The following is a 22,584-nucleotide window of genomic DNA, read 5'->3' on the forward strand; positions in this document are numbered from 1 at the left end:
TAGGACCATGTTTTACACTTACGACCATTGTGGCATCCCCACGGTCATGTGTTCAAAATTCAGATGCTTTGGCAACTGACTCGTATTTGTGACAGTTGCAATATCCTGGGGGTTCTGCAATTGCCTTCTGGCAAGCAAAGTCAGTGGGGAAGCCAGATTCATTTAACAACCATGTCACTAATTTAACTGCAGTGATTCACTTAACAACTGTGGCAAGAAAGGTCATCAAATGGGGCAAAATTCACTTAACGAAATGTCTCACTGAAATTTTGGGCTCAGTTATAGCAATAGCACTTAAACTTATATACCGCTTTACAGTTCCCTCTAAGCGGTTTACAGAGTCAGCCTCTTTGCTCCCAACAATCTGGCTCCTCATTTTACCCACCTCGGAAGGACAGAAGGCTGAGTCAGCCTTGATCCTGGTGGGATTTGAACTGCCAAATTGCAGGCAACCGGCAGGCAGCAGAAGTAGCCTGCTGCCTTCTAATCACTGTGCACCATGGAATGAATGGAGGGAGGGAAGGAAAGGGAGGGAAGGAAGGGAGGAAGGGGAAAAGGAAGAGCAAGAGCACTTAGACTTACATATTGCTTCACAGTGCTTTTATGGCCCTCTCTAAGCGGTTTAGAGAGTCAGCCTCTTGCCCCCAGCAATCTGGGTCCTCATTTTACCCACCTCGGAAGGATGGAAGGCTGAGTCAACGTTGAGCCTGGTGAGATTCGAACTGCCAAATTGCACTCAGCCAGCAGTCAGCAGAAGTAGCCTGCAGTACTGCACTCTAACCACTGTGCACCATGGAATGAAGGAAGGGAGGGAGGGAAGGAAGGAAGGAAGGAGAAAAGGGAAAGCAATAGCAGTAGCCCTTAGACTTACACATCACTTCACAGTGCTTTCCAGCCCACTCTAAGTGGTTTACAGAGTCAGCCTCTTGCCCCAAACAATCTGCGTCCTTATTTTATCCACCCTGGAAGGATGGAAGGCCGAGTCAACCTGGAGCCTGGTGGGATTCGATCTGCCAAATTGTAGGCATCCAGCAGGCAGCAGAATTAGCCTGCAGTACTGCACTCCAACCACTGCAATTATTATTATTATAATTACAATTATTACAATTATGGTTGTAAGTTGAGGACTACTTGTATCAAGAGCTGATTCTCTTAGTCTTCACTTAGCATACCAACAACTTTCTTTTCTTTTCTTCGCTCCCAGCTAGGCAGCAAAAACACCTCATTCTTGACATCAATTTGGACTCGGCGCTCTGATGGGATGAAGGAAGTGAGTCATGTTGGGATGAAGGAATGCTTCAATAAGTTTTGAATGCAAAAGTGTTTTATCGCGTTTTTATATATATATATATATTTGGTTAGCCTGCTCCAGATTTGGCTGAGTCTCAGGCAGTCAGAAATTTCCATGGAATTTAGATTCTCTAGGAAAACAAAAGCCTGGCTTATAAAAATGAAAATGCAGAGACGGCGTGACTTTTCATACTTGTCCATTTGTTTCTCTTAGTGGCAAAAAATAATAATAATAATCAAGAGGAGCGTGATCACACCTTTTCTGACTTAGCACGTTTTGTTTTAAAAGGCACAAGCTTTTCTTGGTGCCGCTCATTTCACTAGCATAGAATATCCATCAGTAGCTTCAATCACATTGGATGTATTTTGCCCTTAGGTTTGGTGAAGCTATATGCCTCTGCGTGGTTTAATTGAGAATAAAGTTTTTTCCTTCTATCTGCATCGGAGTTTCTAAGGGCAGGTTGTTAATCCCTATGGGAAATTAAATGGCCTGGTTTGGGTACAGTCGCTTGTGATGAGAGTTAAGCCTTAAAGTTAAGCTTTTACAGCATTCTTTCTCAACCATCACAAACGTTAAAATGGGTGGACTTCCAACTCCCAGAATTCTGGAAATTTAAGTCCAGCCATGTTAAAATTACCAAGATTGAGGAAACCCTGTTTTGCAACATTTGTAATCGTGGATGATGGAGTCTGAACAAGTAACCCGGAAGTGAAATGTTCAATTTTCTTCTGTCCTGAGTTTAACAAGCTGTAAAACTGTCACCGGACCACAAAATTGAAGCCTTATGCTGAGGGTCTTCTTTTTTCCCCGAAACCTGGAAACCACTATAGTTAACACATTGTAGTTCCCTTTGTAAACAGATGCTCCAGCATGCTATCATTGTCCTCTTAAAAGACAGCTCTCTTCCAGTATGAAATTGCTATAATCCCAGGATAATCCCAAAGTTTGTTTCAGAGGTATGAGCTGGGAACAATCTATGTCTTGACGCCATTCTTTTTTTTTTTTTTTGAAAGGCAGACAAATCTTAGTTTTCACAGGAATCCATGTTGAAATGCCATGTCTGTTATATGGCCGTGGTGCAAGAACGGTAGAAATCTCATCTTTTTCTCAATTCTTAAGAATGAAACAAACCTTGTCTTGATGGGTTATAAAAAAAGTTAAAAAAAAAAAGTACAGTAAAAAATATATCTTAAGAGCTTTTTTCAGGCGTGTTCAGGAAATTCACTTGCAAGGAAAGTAAAGAATAAATCCCGATAATGATCTTTGATATTTTTTCTGCGTGAGTTTAGCGGTTAGAGCTGAAGTCAAAAGCATTTCAGGATTAGTCCAGAGAAGTCCACCAGGGAAGACAGAAGCTCTTAGGAAATGGGAAGATTATGCTTTGCCTAGAACCGATCTTAGATTTTCTATTGATCTGGCCATGGGATATAATGAGGAACTGACCTAGCATATTAAAACAGTTCCTGAGTTAGCTTTGTGTGATCTTTCTTCTCTACTTAGGATTCACATTGCAGCGTTTCTCCCCCCTCTCTTCCTTTGGCTTCAAGCCATTTCTCTGTTGCAAGGATCAGGAAGAACGCTTGCAATTCTCGCCTTGCATCACTTAGTTCTAGAACTTGTCCATTAACGATTGTATTTCACAGCGGACTGAAAAATAACAGTTGAAGTTAAATTGCTTGATCCATGGTAGCTTATCTGGATGAAATATTCACAGGTTGGAAGGTTTATCAGTAGTCATTTCCAAACAGCTAGCCCATCCTCAAAATACAGGTAGTCCTTGACTTATAACAGTTCATTTAGTGGCTGCTCAAAGTTATAACAGCATTGAAAAAAGGGACTTATGCCAGCTGCCAGCAGTTCGGCAGTTCGAGTCTTACCAGGCTCTAGGTTGACTCAGCCTTCTGTCCTTCCGAGGTCGTTAAAATGAGGACCCAGATTGTTGGGGGCGACAGGCTGACTCTGCAAACCGTTTAGAGAGGGCTGTAAAATACTGTGAAGTGGCATATAAGTCTAAGCGCTGTTGCTATTGCGCTTTCAAACTTGCAAGACTTTGTTAATATAGATTTACAATAAAATAGAGTTTGTTTACCTGTCTCAATCTTGCAAGTATAATTTTCTTCCACTTTATTGCTAAAGGGTAATCTTGGAGAGGGCTGTGAAGCAATATCTAAGTCTAAATGCTATTGCTATTTTTCACAATTATGACCACTGCAGCATCTCCGTGGTCACGTGATCCAAATCCAGAGGCTTGGCAACTGAACTCATATTTATGACGGCTGCAACGTTCCGGCCTCACGTGACCCCCTTCTGCGACCTTCCGACAAGCGAAGTCAGTTAGGGAAGCCAGATCCACTGAACAAACCGTGTTACTAACTTAACAATGGTGGCGATTCACTTAACGGCGGCAAAGAAAGGTCGTAAAATGGGGCAAAGCTCACTTAGCAAATGTCTCGCTTAGCAACAGGAATTTTGGGCTCGTTTGCGGTCGTAAGTCGAGGCCTACCTGTCTATGGGTTTTTGCAGGAAGCCTTCATTGGAATCTAGTCCCCTCCCAGTTAAAGGGCAGGCCAAATGTATCATGTATTCCAACTGTCTCCTTTAAATAGAGGCCACTGCAATAAATCATAACCAGTTGATTTCTGCTGGATTAACACTCTGTTTGGTGTGCATTCTGAAGGCATGAGTCATGTGAACGCCTTGCCCCAGTCTCTGGATTGTTGCACGCCAAACAGAAATGACCACACAAAGGGATTTGGTTGGGGGGAATGGGGGAGGCTTGCTCACAGCTGGATCATAATAGGCCGTGCTTCCCTCATGTGCAGATTTCCACATATTTTCCTTCACGTGAATTCTTCGCGGCGAGAGCTGCTGTGGCTGGCGGAAAAATGGCTGCTCGGGTGCCTTGCGTTGTTCCCCATAAAACTGCACCTACATGGGTCCCCCAAATCATAAGGAACCGAGCCTGGTTTTGAGACATCCTTCCTGGACCTTCTCATGCCCTCCTCTTCCTCCCCCAGTCTTTTCAGAGCCGCATAAAAAAAAACGTGGATGCATTCAGACTAGAAAGCCTGCCCCCGAAATAAAATTCTTCCACATCGAAACTGCGAAAAGCATGGCCTGTGTGTGCGATTGTGTGATTCCTGTCACTTGTAGCCCCGGTTCTGGCTGTGCGCAGTTCAATTTTCAGAAGAGACGTGAGTCAATTTCTACTAGAGAGAAGCTCCTCGCAGATTCTTTGGTTTTTTCTCACGCGTTTTCCTAAGACGAATTGAGGTGGGAATGCAGTCTATACAGAGAGCTCTGCAAATATGAGGGAAAAAAACATGCATTAAACATCGGCCAAAAGGGGGAATTTTATGATCAGGCCTATCGATGGACCTTACCTAAGTGTTTACAGATACGTTGCACTTTGTAATTGCAAATAACAGCTTCAGAGGCCGCAGGTTATTAAGATGATTGCCAGGAGATAAAAGCTGTGATTCTAAGGAATTGCTGCATAAACAAATATATGAGCTTTCTGTGAGGTGTGATGGCATATGAGCAAACCTGAGGCAGGACACACACACACACACACACACACACACACACACACTTTTTCTTCCCTGATGGGGACGGGAGGGGTTCATATTTTTCCAGTGGAAATAAAATGAGGAAGGACTGGGGAAAATCCCAGTGGAATTGTAACTGTTTATATAGGAGTTAAATGCTTTAATTGATTGATTAATTAATATTGCCGCCTAGTCGCCCATGATGACTAACAAAAAGAATCAAATTAAAGTACAATAGAACCGAATCTGGAAAAAAAATAAAAAAATAAAAATCACACCACCCCCCCAGCTCCATCCTACTCTGGGTTCCCCAGGCCCGCTGGCAGAACCAGGTCTGCAGCGCCTTTCAAAAGAGGGTTAGGTTGAGGGCCATTCTAATCTCTGGGGTTCCAGAGAAAGGGAGCCACCACGGAAAAGGCCCTTCTTCTGGGTCCCACCAGGTGTATCTCCCTCGGGGATGGGACCCACAATATTCCCTGTCTTCCCATTCCGATAGGTTGGGTAGATGTGACCAGCAAGGGACAGTCCTTCAGATAACCCGGTCCCAAGCCATGAAGGATTTTAAAGGTGACTTTTAGTATGTATAGGTAGTCCTTGATTTATATGACTGGTTCATGATGAACCCTGGAAAAGGGACTTTCGACCCAGATTTAGAGTTCCAACATCTTCCCACACCACCACTGTGATCACGTAACTGCATTTTGCATTCGGCCACCGGCTCACATTTTTTACCATTCGCAGCATCTGACCTGTGATTTATGATTTGGCAAGAAACTGGCTTTTTTTTTTCCGGTTTCCAACCCCCCCCCAAAAAAACACCACTTAGCAAAAGACACAACTGCCCCGTTCGTACAGATGACAGATTAACAGAGTTGGAAGGGAACTTGTAGGTCATCTAGTCCAACCCTTCGCCCAAGCAGGAGACCCTACACCATTTCTAACAAACGGCAGTCCAGTCTCTTCTTGAAAGTCTCGCGTTCAACGACCATTTGGGGGGGGGGGGAAAGGGCTGTAAAATCAGGCACAGCCACATCTTTTTTACGGCCGTCACAATTTACAACAAAAATGGCAAGCCCAATTGTGGTCATAAATGGAAGGACTAACTATAAAAATCCATCATGATTTTGGAAAGACACCGCAAGCATGCATCATAATGAAGAAACATTTCTTCTCTAAGAGGATCTGAGTCAGACTTTCACAGCCGTTTCTGTTTTAAATTTGGTGCTAGCCTACTGCTCTAAGTCAGAATGGTTTTTTCTTCATCCTGATTGGTTGGGAGTCTTGATCTGTGTTTATTGGTCTTGGAGTTTGCTGTGTTCTGCTTGATTGGTGTTTCTAATATCTTCTGTCTGTTTTGTAGCTTTTTTTGTCTTGATTTGTCGGTCCCCAATTTTCCTAATTATAACCTCGTCCAGTGGAGCATGTTTATGAATGAAAATTTATAAAAATAATAATGATAATTTTAAAAAGGTTGCAAAAGGGGATTACATGACCCTTGGGACACGGGAACCGTCATAAGTACATGCCAGTTGCCAAGTGCCTGAATTTCAATCACGTGACCATAGGGATGCTGCAGTGATTGTAAGTGGGAAAAACGGTCATAAGTTCTTTTTTTCAGTGCCTTTGTAACCTTGAACAATCACTAAATGAGAATTACTGTATCAAGTTATAAAGATACATTTTATAATAGGGCAGTTAAATTAGCTTTGGTTTGGTTACATTTTATTATTGTGTTGTTCAATATTGTACTTCCTCTGAAACGTTATTTCCTGAGACCTCCAGCATATTTAGCCTACATGACCTCCAAGATTAGATTACATAGGAATTTTCAAAATGTTATGTAACCTGTTCTTGTCCTGAGGTTTGATATTAGCAACCTCACAGGTGATATTTATGTTATGGTGCTTCGAGTACTTGATCAAAGCAGCATATATTTTAAAAAAGAAATAAAATTTTAGAAGCCACAGCAAAATCCAGTGAAATCATGCAATAGGCTGGAATGCCATAGTAAATAAAAAAGAAAGGTCTTTTGCCAATGCCAAGGAAGCATCAAAACTTGTATTATGCAAGTTTCTCTGAGAAGGAAGTCCTATATCACAACGGAGAGTTTTCCCATTCTTATAGCCCCATGTGCTTAATTTAAGATTAAAACAGAGACTTTGGATGAGGAAGAAGATTTGGCAGATGAATACAAAAGAATACAGTCCTTCAAAGAGCCAGACCCAGATTTTATTTAAGGGTTTAATTCATGCAAGGCCTGCCCAGTTGCCTTTAAAGAAAGTTTAGATTTTATCTATGTAAAAAAAAAAAATCAGTGTTGGGAAAGAGAGGGCTTTACTGATAATCCAAGCTTTTGTTTTAAAGTTCCTCTTTTTATTTTTTTTAAAACCACATCCCATATTGATAAAACAAACAGTAATTGCAAATCTTTTAGGGACATTAGTGGGTTAATATTCCCATTATAAATGTTTGGAAGATGTAGTTTGGAAGATGTAGTCTGTAAGAGACACATGTTTTTAAAGATACAAATCTCATTTTAATATGTTTTGGTGGGGCAAAAGATTGTAAATCTTCCCTCTATGTTCCTAAACAGCTGTAAAGAGATTCGTAAGTTTCAATAAAACATTCTGCTCAAATCATCCCTAAAATAGAGACATGAAAGCAATTTGTCCTTTTCGAACAGCAACCTCTTAAGGGACATTATATGCGTGTGCATTATAGGGACTCAAAAGACCAACGTTTTGGGTTAGAATCTGAACCTTGCAGAACAAATATTCAGAATATTTTGTGCACCTCTACGAACATGTTTGCGGATGTTAAATGACAGTACGTTGTGCTGGTCTAGGCTCAAAGGCCAGGGTAGAGTCCTTGTTACAGGTAGTTCTCAAGTTACAATCAAAATTATAACCTCACCTCTAATGATCTAAGTCAGGGGTGGGCAAACTTTTTGGCTCAGGGGCCGCATTGACTTTTAAAATTTGACAGACGGGCCGGGTCAGCACAAGATTTTTTGGGAATCACCCCCACCCTTTCCCCCTTTTCTCCTCGTTCCCTCCCCTCGGAGGCCCCTGAGTCAGGAGTTGCTACCGCCAGCGCGCTCGCTGGCTCCAGTCCCGCGTTGCCTCGGGAAGGAAAGGCAAAAGGAAGAGCCGCGGCGGTGCTTTGCAACGGCAGCAGCGGCACCGGAGGCTCAGGCTCAGCGGCTCCTGGTTTTGCCTTTTCCTTCCCAAGGCAACGCAGGACTGAGCCGCGCGAGCTGCGCCGGCGTAACTCCTGACAGCCCCAGCCGGACACCTGAGCGGAGCCCAGGCGGAACTGCCTGTTGCTGCTGCCGGAGCACCGCCGGTCGCCTCCTCCAAGCAGCCCGCCCGCCCGGGCTTCCCTCTGCCGCGCGCTCGAGGCCAGGCATGAGCGCCCGTGAGTTAAAAGGAAGCCGAAAGTTGCTGGGAAGTTGCTTGGGTGCTGGGAGCAGGCTTTTAAAGTGCCGCCCGAGCAAAGTTTAAGAAGCCTGCCCGCCTGCCGGGCGGAACCCTGCCCGCTCCTCGGCGGGAAGACGCTCCAGCCTGCAAACTTTGCCTTTGCAAAGCCCTGGAAGCCCCAGAAACCCGAGCAACTTCCCAGCAACTTTCGGCTTCCTTTAACTCGCGGGCGCCGCGCCTGGTGGAGGGGAAGCCCGAGCCTCCTCCAAGCAGCCTGCCTGCCCGCCCGCCGGGCTTCCCTTCCGCCGTGCAGCTCGGGCCAGGCGTGAGCGCCCACGAGTTAAAAGGAAGCCGAAAGTTGCTGGGAAGTTGCTCGGGTGCTGGGAGCAGGCTTTTAAAGTGCCGCCCGAGCAAAGTTTAAGCAGCCCGCCCAAGCAGCCCGCCCCGCCCGCCGGCGGAACACTTCCCGCTCCTCGGCGGGAAGACGCTCCAGCCTGCAAGCTTTGCCTTTGCAAAGTTTAAGCCTGGAAGCCCGGAAAAAAGGAGGATCGGCGGGGACTCACCTTCGGAGAGGTCGCACTCGAAGGTGATTTCGAACTCCCAGCCGAGGCCTTTGCAAATTTCTTTTCTTTCCTACCCCTAGATCGCTCCGCACTGTTTTGCAACTTTGGGGGCCACGCGGCACAGGGCAATATGCCACGGCCAGCGATTTATTTTCAGGGGCGGGCGGATTGGACAGACCAATGGCAGCTATTTTTTTCAGGGGCGGGCGGATTGGACAGACCAACGGGCCGGATGTGGCCCGGGCCGTAGTTTGCCCACCCCTGATCTAAGTGGTAGAGCCCACTGCAACTACATAGCCAAAAAGACATTAAGAGTTGTTAACCTAATCCTACGTAGCTTTTTCTCTGGTAATATCACACTACTAACCAGAGCATACTAAACATTTGCTAGACCAATACTCGAATACAGTTCATCAGTCTGGAACCCACATTACGTATCTGATATTAGCACAATTGAGAAAGTCCAGAAATATTTCACAAGAAGAGTTCTCCACTCCTCTACTCGTTGCAGAATACCTTATGCCACCAGACTTGAAATTCTAGAACTAGAAAACCTTGAATTACGCCGTCTTCGGTCTGATTTAAGCATGGTATATAAAATCATACATTGCAATGTCCTACCTGTCAATGAATACTTCAGCTTCAACCATAACAGCACAAGAGTACACAATAGATACAAACTCAAAGTAAACCGCACCAAACTTGATTGCAGGAAATACGACTTCAGCCACAGAGTGGTCAATGTCTGGAATACTCTACCCGACTCTGTAGTTTCTTCCCAAACCCCAAAAACTTTAACCTTAGACCGTCTACTATTGACCTCACCCCTTTCCTAAGAGGTCTGTAGGGGGCGTGCATAAGCGCACCAACGTGCCTACCGTCCCTGTCCTATTGTTTCTCTTATTCTTCTTTTATTTTTCTTATATGTACCCATTTAATGTATTCACAACTATGTATACACTTATACTTATCTTGTAAACAATTGGCAAATCAAATAAATAAAAATAAATAAAATAAAATAAATAAATAAATAAATAAACAAACAATCCGGACCACAATTTCCACTGTTAAGCAAGGTGGCAGTTAAGTGAATTGCACCCAGTTTTACAAACCTTTTTGCCTCGGTTATGTGAATCACTGCAGTTTGTTAAGTGAATCACACGGTTGTTAAGTGAATCTGGCTTTCCCCATTGATTTTACGTTGGAAGTCAGCTGGGAAGGTCCCAAATGGTGATCACATGACCCCCCAGGGACGCTGCACCCATCATAAATACTTTCTGGTTGCCAGGCACCCAAATTTTGATGCTTCTACAGTCGTAAGTGTGAGGGGCTGGTTGAAGATCACTTTTTTCAGTGCTGTCGTAATTTTGAATGATCCCTAAATGAACGGTTTGTAAGTTGAGGATACCTATAACTGACATCTGGCTAGGAAGCCACCAGATGGGCTGAGTGGTGAAGCGTCAATATGATAGGTCCAATTTTTAGGTTTTTCTAACTTTCAAAATGTGCAGTTCTAGTTTCTTGTGTGTAACCAGCTGTCATTAGTCAAGAGAATAAAAGTGCTTCCTTTCCACCACCACCCCAAAAAATATGCATGTTTTCTTGGCAAGTTAAGGAGGTTGTTTAAAGGAAGATAACCACGTTAGTTTAATGTCCAGTAATTAGAACTGAAAGGATCACGTGCTGTCATTAGAATCAAATATACAGAATTCTACCTTACTTTTTGGATAATTGAGAGTATAAAAATCTATACACCTCCCTGGTAGAACCAGGGTACTTAAAGCTTAAGTAAAAACAACTTACTTAAGCTTTACGCAGCACTAGTGGGTGGTTTTTTTTTGTTTTTTGTTTGCAAGATATACTTTTTCTTCTCTTTGTCCTGGTGCAAATGAGAAGGACTGGAGAAGTTGGCAGCCCAGCCATTTGTCTCCTTTCGGTTTTTAGGCTGTCTTGTAACTCTTTCCTAATCCTTAACCTCTGCATGTCCCCAATAGTCCCTGTTCGCTGTAAAAAAATGAGTTTGGAAGGGTATCAGCCTGCTCGTTTTCAAAAGGCTTTGGAAACAGATTCAATCCAATGCTAACATTTGCATTGACTTATTTATCGTTGGTATTTTGTTATCAAAAAAGGAGTGGCTGTCACTCCTGGGTGGAACCTCAACCCAAAGGAATGTAGGAAGGAATAAAGGAAGTTTGGTTTGCTTTAATTAGGTTTAATGGGATATGAGAGAATCCTTACCATTTTAGATGGCATTTTTCAGAAACCAAAGTATGTCATAGTGATATTTATTGTGAAAAGGAAGGCATTTCCCCCCCCCCCCCACTCTGTGCTGCCTGCCTCTTTTTCTTCTGTTAACAAGTAGAAACAGAATTTGTGCAGAGTCAAGCACATATTATTTAAATTGTAGGATGCATTTGCTTTTAGAGGAGATTTGTTTTAGAGAGTTCATTCGTTGCAGAGTTTTAGAGCCCCTAAAATTCTTGGGGACAAATCCAGAAACGAGGGCTCTTTGGTGCTCTCTGCGCTTGGTTGTTTTCTTGCAGACGTTTCATTACCCAAACTAGTAACATCATCAGTGCTAGTAGGGAGTGAAGTTTGCTTTTAATTCATATTTTAGTGGCTTGCCCTGTGAGTGTTGGTGAGAGCAGAATGGGAAAACTCGACACAGCCAACTCGACACAGGATAACTCGCTGCATTTTAATCATTTAAAGTAAATTAAAGAAAATATTTTAATTGTTGACATTCACATTTCATTCTGTCCCTCTTTTTCCATTCTTTCCTTAATGAGTCTATTCCACCATTTCTTTGATATTAATGTAACTCTTGTCCTGCAAGCGATTTGGCCGTGGCAGGTCGGTTGTGGCAAGTTGACTGTGGCAAATTGTCGTAGACCTTGGTGGAAGTGGTCTTGGTAGTTCTTTGTTCGGGTTGTTTACTGTTAGCTTGTTGGACAGTTCCTTGATTGGGGTATTGTTTACTTCTTGATTGTTGGTCTGATGTTAATTTTGGTATTAATCGATGCTCATCTGGGTGTTGATTGCTGGTCAGGAGGAGTTTTGGTTTTTTTCGCTTTGTTTTTGACATGTTGATTGCCGCTTTTGCACAGTGTGTAGTTGCTGTTTATGGATATGTGTCTGTTGATGGCTAATTTGTCAGATTACCAGACTTCTAGAAATTCTCTAGAAGTTTTGGGTTTGATGTGGTCTAGGATAGTCATGGTTTCCCAGTTAAAACTATGGTTATGTTGTGAAATTAGAGAGTTTCCTTCATGTCTTCTGACTGCTAGTTGATGTTCTGCTTTCTGTTTCTCATACATAATGGCTGTTGCAGTCTTTACACTATTGTAAATGACCTCTGTTTTGTTTTTTTCTGAGGCTGCTGGGTCTACTTGTGGTGTACTTAGGTTATTTTGAAGGGCTCTAGTTGGCTTGTGTGTTACGCTGATGCCATGTGGTTGCACTAGTCTGTGGTTTCTGACGTGTTTTTGAAATATGGCAGGTGTTTTACAGCTGGTATTGGATGTGCTATATTGAGTTGAGTGGTCAGGCACTTTTTGTCGAAGTTGCATAGATATCCATTTTGTTGGAAGAAGTTGTATAGATGATCTGTTTCTCTCGTCAGCTGTACAGGGTTGATGCAACGTGTTGATGATCATCTAAATAGAGTTATAATCTTGTAAGCTGCCCAGAGTCACCTTGTAGCAATAGCAATGGCACTTATATACCGCTTCACAGTGCTTCACAGCCTCCTTCTAAGCACTTTACGTAGCATATTGCCCCCAACAATCTGGGTCCTCATTTTACCCAGCTTGGAAGGAAGGCTCAGTCAACCTTTGAGCTGGTCAGATTCGAACTGCCAAATTGCAGGCAGTCAGCAGAAGTAGCCTGCAGTACTGCATTCTAACCACTGCACCACCAAGCCCAACTTGTAAGCGAGATGGGCAGCATAAAAATAGCAACAGCAATAGACTTATATACTGCTTTACAATGCTTTACAGTCAGCCTATTTGCCCCCAACTATCGTGGTCCTCATTTTACCAACCTCAGGAGAATGGAAGGCTGAATCAACCTTGAGCTCGGTCAGGATCGAACCCCTGGCAGTCGGCAGAATTAGCCTGCAGTACTGCATTCTAACCACTGCACCACCAATGGCGCTATAAAAAGTTAATTAATTAAAGAGTTCTTACACAGCTTCTCTTGTGGGAGATTGGCTATTACTACGGTAGTGGAGCACATGATTGATTGAAAGACCCAGTGTGCCTCCCTGAATCACGTCTTCGCAATTTGAGCACAGCTTGAATTTATGGCCATTTGCCATATCCTGCAGCCCTACGAACTGCGATTTATGAGGTTTTTGGCTGAAAGTCACCATTTCCTTTCTGATCCTGGCAAGCAGCACTCATTGCAAGACACTTAACAACCGACATCTTTGCTTTACGACTGCGGAATTCGTTTAACAGCTCTGGTGTTCACTTAATGATTATCAGGGAAAAGAAGGTTGTAAATTCGGGTGTGGCCACACAGTGACTTGCTTAACCACCAGCACGTGACCATAATTCTGGCTCAGTCATAAGTCAAGGACTAGCTGTTGGCATTTGAGACCCTCCTTACCATAGCTACATAAAATTTGTACAGCGTTAAGAATACTGCCTGAAAACTTTTGATGCCTTTCAGAATTCTGCTAACGCTGTTTGCAGAACCCTGAAGGAGAAGTAAGAGAAGGAGGATGACAATTCTATATCCTGCCCTCGAAGGGAACAGATTTTTATCATCAAAGCACCGCATACTTGCAGTCGTTCCCATTTTTCCTTTACGTGCCATTTGATTTTATTTCTTCAACCTTCCTTGTGGTTTAGTTTGAATAGGAAACTAAAAAAAACCGCATTCTTTTGTCCGTTGTTCCTTTGACCGATTACAAAATCACTCCCTGTCAAGATTAAACTAAATCGTACCCTTGGAAAGCAAGCGAGAAAAGAGAAGAAACGTCTTTAAGGGAAACAAAACACTTTTTTTGTGATCATGTGGCAGATTCAATGGTTATTCATTGACTTTCAACCCCTGCAATTTTGAAGGCTGCAATTTCGAACTCTTTGATTCCAGGTTGTAAATATCTACCGTAGAGTTCCGTTTTTTTGTAATTTTGCCTCCTCTTGGCTTTTGGGGGAAAGTAGGTAATTCTGCTGGCAGAAACAACATAGACTTCTTTCTATTGATGTGCTTTCTGCTTTCCAAACCTTCATCCGAGCTACAAAAGAATAATCTATAGACCTATACAGGTAGTCCTTGACTTACAACAGTTGATTTAGTGACAGTTCGAAGTTACAGCGGCACTGAAAAAAAAGTGCCCTATGGCCATTTTTCACAGTTACGATCTTTGCAACCTCCCCATGATCAAATTCAGATGCTTGGCCAGTGGTTCATACTTATGACTGTTTCAGTGACCCCTCTTGCGACCTTCTGAGAAGCAAAGTCAACAGGATAATTTATTTATTTACATTTTGGTCGTCTTTATGTAATGTATGTTGGAGGCGGTGCTCCTTTTGAGCGAGCTGCGTGCAATGAAATTTCGTTTTAATGTATGCCGATCAGTGTACCTTAAAAGTGGCAATAAAGTTATTCTAAGTCTTAAGTCGAATGTCATTTCAGATTGTTATGGTCGTAAGTCCAGGACTGCCCATAATGGGATAATTGGGCAGGTGCTGTTAAATGAAGAGCTAATACCGATTTTGCTGGGCTTCTACATACGAGATAGAACGATTAGGGATGGAAAAATTAAATGGGCCTCGTCTGTGAAATACGAGTTGTGGGTACCAGGAATATAAATCACTTGTCCATTGCCTGGAGTAGAAATCCTATGGGGTATATAGCTGCTGAATGAAGATTTAGAAGCCTCAGGGTTCATTATGTAAAGGAGCTTTCCAGATGGGGCTATTTAACTCTTTCTTCCCTGCAATCACGCGCTGGAGACCATCTCAATGCAATGAGAAAGACTTCACGGCCATCTTGCCTGTACAGCCAGCCTTCGACTTAATGACAATTCATTCAAGAGCAACCAGGATGGTTAAGGGCCTGGAGGCTAAAACATACGATGAACAGTTGCAGGAACCGGGCATGGCTAGTCCAGGGAAGAGAAGGACTAGGGGAGACAGGAGAGCAATCTTTCCAATATTTGAGGGGCTGATTCACAGAGAGGAAGGGGTCAAGCTATTTTCCAAAGCATCTGAAGGCCAGACAAGGAATAATGGATGGGAACTGAACAAGGAGAGATTCAACCTGGAAATAAGGAGAATTGTTCTGTCAGTGAGAACCATCAACCCATGGAACAAAAGTTGCCTTCAGAAGTTGTAGGAGTTTCATCCCTGGAAGCTTTCAAGAAGAGACTGGACTTCCTTCTGGACTAGATGACCTACAAGGTCCCTTCGAACTCTCTTAATCTGTTGACCATTCAAAATTACCGTGGCAAAATGACTTATGGCCATTTTTCACGCTTACGACCATTGCAGCATCCCCTGCGGTCACATGAATAAAATGTGGGTGCTTGGCAAGCGACTCATATTTGTGACGGTGGCAGTGTCCCCGGGACATGTGATCCTCTTTTGCGTCATCCTGATGAGCTGGGTCAACAGGAAAGCCAGATTCAATTAACAACTGTGTTACGAACTTAACTGCAGTGATTCGCTGAACAGCCGTGGCAAGGAAGGCCGTAAAATGGGACAAAATTCACTTAACTCTTTTTTTACTTAGCAACAGAAATTTTGGGCTCAATTGTGTAGTCCTCAGCTTCCAAACACAATTTCAGTTACTAATCAAGTAGGTTTAATCGAATGACTGTGGGGATGCTACAACGGTCAGAAGTGTGAAAAATGATCCTAAAACACTTTTTTGGGTGCCGTTGTAATTTTGAACGGTCATTAATGAATGGCCGTAAGTTGAGAAGTACCTGTCATTTCCAGAAATGCAAGATCATTGAAGCAGTTTCCCTGTTTTGGGGAACAAGCCCTTTAGGTGGTCTCTGTGGGCCATACCTACATCTTAACTGAGATAGTAAATGCCTGTTGTGGTCCACCCTCAGCCTGCGGAGACAGCAGCAGAGTCAGACAGTGGGGAGGAACATGGGCCAGTCCGGGAGTCTAGGGAGGACTCAGACGAGGGTCCTGTGTCTGATACGGAGATAGGGTCAGGGCCATCTGGGAGTGGGGTGCTGACTCCGGAGCTTCCAGAATCTGACAGCAGCGAGGCAGAGGATCAAGGGGAGCCTGTTCCCAGGGCATGCGTGCGCAAAGCTGCCAGAAGGCAAGAACAGTTAAGACAAAAGGGGTGACTTGGGAGGAAGGCTTGGAGGTGATTGGCCCTCGCATAAGACATAAAGGAGGAGCAAAGGGACAGGAATCTTTGCAGGAAGCAACTTTGTTCATACTGGTCGGTTTGAAACCTAAAGCTTGGTGTTGAATTTGTGTTCCGTTTTGGCCTCATCTAACTAATTGGAAATTTAGTCGTTGGCAGCATTTCAAGGAAGATAAAGGTGGGTGCTTATCAGACTTATCCTGAAGGACTTTGGCAGACTTCCATGGGACTACTTACAAACTGTTGGAGACTCATTACGGGCTGTGAATGACTAAAATTCACAGCCGTTGAAATAAAGAAAAAAGGGTTTGGGGATTAACGTGTGTTTGTTTGTGTCTCAATAAGCCTTGGCCATCTAACCACGGTTTGTAACCATCTGTTGCCCTGCCAGAGAAATGCTTTAGTAGCTTAATTAATACGATATCCGAGTTTGCAATAAAGAAGTGCTCTTGGCTAATTAAAAGCTTGCCCGTCTCATTGTTGTTTCATTCCCCCTCCCCATCTTTTTAAAAGTATGATTATGGCCTAGTTATATAGGGAACTGGGAGCCAGTGATTAAATGGGGAGGCTGGGCGGATAGACAGACCTTGTCATAATCAATGGTTTTGTGTGAACATAGCTGCAAAGAGAATTAATCAACTGTCTCCTGGCATATGTAATTAAAATATTTGAACGATCCTTTAAGCTGCCTCTGGAATGAAGGCACAGATTTGTCCATGTGCAGATTCCATAGAAGCAACTTCCTGTTGTTCTAAGTAAATCCTATTTCAAGTTCCACAGGGAGGGATCAAGCATTCTGTACCAGTTCGTATGTTGCAAGCATCCATTTCCTTACAAAAATGCAAAATACGTCCTGAATGGCTGTATGAAATATGGTCGCAGAGCAGATTTGCATGAGAAGATTGATCTAATATTTCATTCTTTTTTTTTTTAAATTTTAAGTATTAATATAAAGAAGCATATGCCTAACCACGTATGATTTAAAACATATAAGAAGGGTCGTGTGGTGTATGTAACTTTTCGGGTTTTTAGGGTACCACGTTACGATTTTTCCCCCACGGTTTTGCACGATAAATTTCCTTGACTGCAGCGGTGATGATAAGGTTAGCATTTTCCCTACCTGCAAAAAATAAATACAGTAATATGCAATAAAAATGTGAATTCATTTTCGTATGGTTTTTGGTACTTTTTTCTTCCATCTGCAGTTTGTATCAGGATAGCATCTTGATGTAGCTCTGAAGTGCGATACATCGGTGCCCCCATCTTTTCTGCAAACATTCAAAGCAATGCAGAGTACATAACTACCGTACCAGTACAAAACTGGGCTTAGTGGGACTTGGAAGTTTGTATTTTGGGGTGTTGGCAGCCATTCCTTCCCAGCAGTGGCAAGAAGATCTGGTAGATTTATTGAGTTTTATTGAGTCACAAGCTTGGCAAACCCATGTTTGGCAGGACTAGTCTATTCTAGACTTAATTTCAATGTGCTGCAGATTTGTTTAAGATTATGAGTGTAGCCTCAACATACTATACACCAGAGGTGTCCAACCTCGGCCACTTTAGATCAACTTTGGAGACCTGCAGACTTCAACTCCCAGAATTCCCCAGCCAGCATGGAATTCTGGGAATTGGAGTCCACAGGTTGCCAAGGTTGAACACTCCTGCTTTACACGGTTTGATTTGCAGCATTAATCCACAGTTTCTTCCATACTGCTTAACCTTCTTTCCCCTTTTAAGACTTCTTCAAGGATGCTGTCCAAATTTCTTGGATAGGCATCTACCATCACTGCTCATGTTTTGGGATCATTTGTTTGGAAAAGCTTAGTGATAATATGTCCCCCTCCAGCATCACATTACAATTCCATATTCTTTTCCTTCTCCATCCCATCGCCCATTTTAAATGCCCCTTCAGCCTTGTTGATAATTCGATATGACCATTCCTGTCCAGTGATGATCAGAACTTCCTTTAAATTACCAAGGTCTTAATTTTCGTTTATGGTCACACTTCAAGAGATTTAGAAATCAAGCCAGAGAAAGCTGCCTCTATATCATTCACAACCGTTTGCCTTGGCCTTAAAAATAAATTTTTTAAACAAATCTCTCTAAAATGCAAGTGGGAATCTTTCCTTGGAACCTCTAAAGCCTTGTCACTGTTCCTGGAATTTGAAAAAGTGTGTTGACTGACAGGGCTTCATAAAAAGCCACTTCATCTGAAATAATTGCTGCCTGGGTGCGACACACCCTGAAACGTATATATTAAAAAGAAAGATTGCCACACCGCTTCCTATTGACTCAGCTGGTCAATTCGAAACCCAGATTTACAATAATGTATAAAAAGTGCATTCTTTAACACCGCGGATTCTGAACCACATTGTTGGGGCAGTGCAAGTTTCCATTGGCAAAAAAAAGTGCTGTTTGATACATGGCATTGCTCAGAATTGCTGGCGTTTTCAGACAGAACAATTCTAAAGTAGATTCAAGAAGCAAACATTTGCGTCCAGGCTCAGTACGAGCTGTGTCATTTCTCCAGCGACTTGCGCAAAGCCTTAAATTTGCTGATCTTTCCAGCATTCTTATTCAGCTTTATGTCATCCGTGTCATTCATTCTGTTGACATGTCAGAAAGCTGTACTTATAACCATGATGTTTCTGTGGCCATTTTTGTCTTTCCTTTCCTCCTTGCTTAACAATACAAACAAGTGATTTTTATGAGGGCAAAGCTGCCCTGGGTATCTATTCGAAAGAGAGAGAGAGAGAGATGGGGATGCAGAAATCCCCATGCATTAAAGTTATTCTCTAAAGGCTTTGTGGATGAGCCTCTGATGTTTTATACTCTCTGCCATCTGCAAATCCTCTCTGTGCCTGCAGGCTCTGGGAATGGTGAAACTTGGACTAATTATCCCTCATATTTGAATAGCAATCTGTCAGTTTTTAAAAGCTAGCTAGACCAATGTCTCCTCTGTGCACACACAAATTTGTGTGCATGCCTGTGTATTTACATACGGTGCATCTATGCAACATCATTTTTTTTTCCTATCCACTTGAATTTTCTGAGCTGACTGGTTCTTTTTTTTTGTCTCTCAGCTCAAGCTTGGTATTCCTAAATCTCTTTAAAATGCTTGTTTAATTATGGACTCCAGAAAAGGAGGCCCAGAGGGATGGGGGTTGGGGGCAGGAGATGACTTTTATCCCTTATGGGACGAGGAATCACCTCCCAGCCTTATTCTCGAGTCGCCCCTTTTGTCTCAGCTGCTCTCGCCTTCTAGCAGCTCTGCGCACACACGCACTGGGAACAGGCTCCCCTGGGTCCTCTGCCTTGCTGCGGCCAGACTCGGGAGGCTCCTGGGGCAGCACCCCACTCCCAGATGGTCCTGGCCCCATCTCTGCATCAAGACACAGGACCCTCGTCCGAGTCCTCTCCAGACTCCCGGACTGGTCCCCATTCTTCCCCACTGGCCATCTGTACTGGCTGCCGGCGAACCACAACAGTTGTGAAGCATCTCTAGAGAATGGACTTGTTCCTCAGGAAACACAACAGTGGTTTCCCTGCATGAACGTAGTGCATGAAACTAAATAAAACAGCTGATTATTTGCCGTGGATTTTGACGGATGATTTTTTTAAAAAAAATCTGTTTTAAAGAGGGCCCAAGCGAGGGATCATTCTCAGGGTCATCTAAACCTACCTGTAACCTTATAAAGAATAGAGACTGTTAATTGACCCTGGAAATAATCCTCGGAGTTGTCATTTAATGGGTATAATAATTTGCACGGAAATACGGCGTATTGTACATGTGTCGAGCGTCTTACACCTGTCTCTGTTTCTTTTGTCTAAACTATGTACTGGTAATAACAGTGTTTGCGGACAGCTTCGGAAGAGACAATGATAGCAAAATAGTTTCTTTTCATAAAATAAACCGAACTCGTGCAGCGAGTCAGAGCTGGAATGAGCTCTAAATAGAAAACAGACCAAACTGGTTTTTCAACCTTTGCCAGTCTTGCTTTTATGCTGGGTATGGTCAATATTCGTTATGGTTTTTTGTAATATTTCACTTCCTACCTTACAGGCATTGCGGCCATTACCAGGTTTTCTAGCAAGCTGGCATCTATTATTTATTTTACTGCTTTTCATATATAGGTAAGAGGAAAAAGGGCATTCCTGTGGGCCTCCTTTAAGCAAGCCCTTAAATCTAATTCTGTCCTGAGGTCCTGTGAGAGAATAGGTGGGAGAGCTTTTGTTCAGGTGTTTTGGCTGCTGTTTTTATCCAACCTGTTTAAGGGTTATTATAGATTCTGTGTTGTTTATATTCTGTGCAGACTGAAGCAAACTTTTGAAAAAAGCGGGATTAAAAAGAAAAAAATGCAAACAAAAAATAAACGGTAAACAAATAACTGTTGAAATAAATGTATATGCAACAAAAAGCTTGAATTTTAAGCAACAGATTAAACAGAGACTTGGTGGCACAGTGGTTAGAACACAGTATTGCAGGCAAACTCTGCCGACTGCCAGCAGTTTGATCCTGACCGGCTCAAGTTTGACTCAGCCTTCCATCCTTCCAAGGTTGGTAAAATGGGGGCCTGGATTGTTGAGGGCAAGAGGCTGACTCTGTAAACTGCTTAGAGAGGGCTGTACAGTACTATGAAGCGGTATATAAGTGTATATAAGAGCTGTTGCTCTTCCTTTTCTCCTTCCTTCCATGGTGGCACAGTGGTTAGAATGCAGTATTGCAAGTAAACTCTGCCGACTGCAAAGCAGTTCGATCCTGACCAGCTCAAGGTTGACTCGGCCTTCCATCCTTTCGAGGTCAGTAAAATGAGGACCCAGATTGTTGGGGGCAAATAGGCTGACTCTGTAAACCGCTTAGAGGGGGCTGTAAAGCACTGCGAAGCGGCATATAAGTCTATTGCTGTTTCCTAACCTTGATCCCTAAAGAGCAGTTGACCCCCAACCTTATGGGCACCAAGGACCGATTCCATGGAGAGAGTATTTCCCACGGGTCAGAGGGGGTGTGGTTTCGTGTGCTGCCTGCATCCCATGGATAAGGCTTTGCTTGTTTGTGTGGACCAGTTGCTGGCATGGACTGGGGTTTTGGCAGCCCTGAAAAAGCATAATGTTGATCATCAGACTGATCAGTGTTGAAAGGGAACACGTAAATCCTCCCTCCAAAGATTTAAATCTTAGACTTTCAATATCTTCGAAGTCTTTTTAGCTGTGGTTCCCCCACAGCAATTATAAATTTCTTCAATAGTTGCCAATTTTGGGAGATAAAATGTAATAATACATTCCCATGTTTAACCCTTATTTGCTTGCTTTTTCGGTGCCCTATTAATAACTTAATGAAGTCCAACAGTGGTGTTGTAGAGCAAAGCAACATCGAGTCATTGTGTTTTTTAAACATTACATTTCTTTCTAACATACAGAAGTTAAAACACAACCTTGGCCACCCATCTGGTTGTCCAGAAAGTCATTTTTTTGTATTAATTGTGTCTTGAGACAACAGGATATTAATTTGACATTCCTTTAAAGCCTATTTGGTTTGTTAAAACAGGATGTTCCATCTCTTTGTTGCTTTCAGCATTTTCTTATATTTTGGCACTACTTTTTCATTGTACATATAAAAATTACTTCAAATTTACTCACGTCAAAAACTTTTCTCAATAATATTAGTAATTTAGGAGGCTAATGTGTCATGTCCAAATTGTAAAACAAGGACAGATTTTAAGAAATCCCAGATTTTTTTTGGAAATTATCCAAAACTAATTAACAATGTTTTAAAGGACTAATTAACGGTGAGTTGATCCAAAGTGTTAATGCCATTTTTTTTAACCCATGAACACAGAAGAAAGATTTATCAGCAGTTTTCAGGGTAGGATTATAATGTCCTTAATGTCTGTTTCTCATGATAATTGGAATCAGAATTAAGCTCCTTCCCTTCATTGCTTGTATTAGTACTTATAGCTCTTAAAACAGGAACTGAACCGCCGCCAAGATTTTAAGAGGGTCAAATAACTTGTTCTCATACAATAATAATTTTCAAGATGCATCACTTAGGCGCTATTTCTTTGAGGTCAACATATAACCCTGGTATAGCTGGGAATCAAGAAAATTAATCTTTCTATGAAGATCATGCTGTAATTGAAAACCTTAAAATCTGTCTATTCCATAAGTATTCTAAATACTTCAACACTATGTTTCACTGAATATCTCTCCAAGTATATACTAGTCTTGAAACATTCAATTTTTTTATCACTTTGATGTTTATCTAAGAGCTAACTTTCCTTTTCTGGCATCTTTTTAACACCCAATAAGAAGAAATTGCCATTGGCAGGAGATTTTTTTATAACACAATGTTGATTTTGGTTTGCCAGGTTACAACAAGCGAACAGTATGAAGCCTACTGCTATTCCTTACCTTATAATACAACT

General features: G+C 42.6%; 1 protein-coding gene across 1 annotated transcript in view; it reads left to right on the forward strand.

Moving 5' to 3' along the window:
• Window positions 1-22,584, forward strand: part of RAB40C (RAB40C, member RAS oncogene family) — a 41,286-nt gene that overhangs the window by 4,397 nt on the left and 14,305 nt on the right. The window lies entirely within an intron of this gene.

This window comes from Notechis scutatus, chromosome 12, assembly GCF_049901735.1.
Source record: "Notechis scutatus isolate UNSWTSFEM ecotype Mainland chromosome 12, rNotScu1.2, whole genome shotgun sequence".
NCBI classification, from domain to species: domain Eukaryota; kingdom Metazoa; phylum Chordata; class Lepidosauria; order Squamata; family Elapidae; genus Notechis; species Notechis scutatus.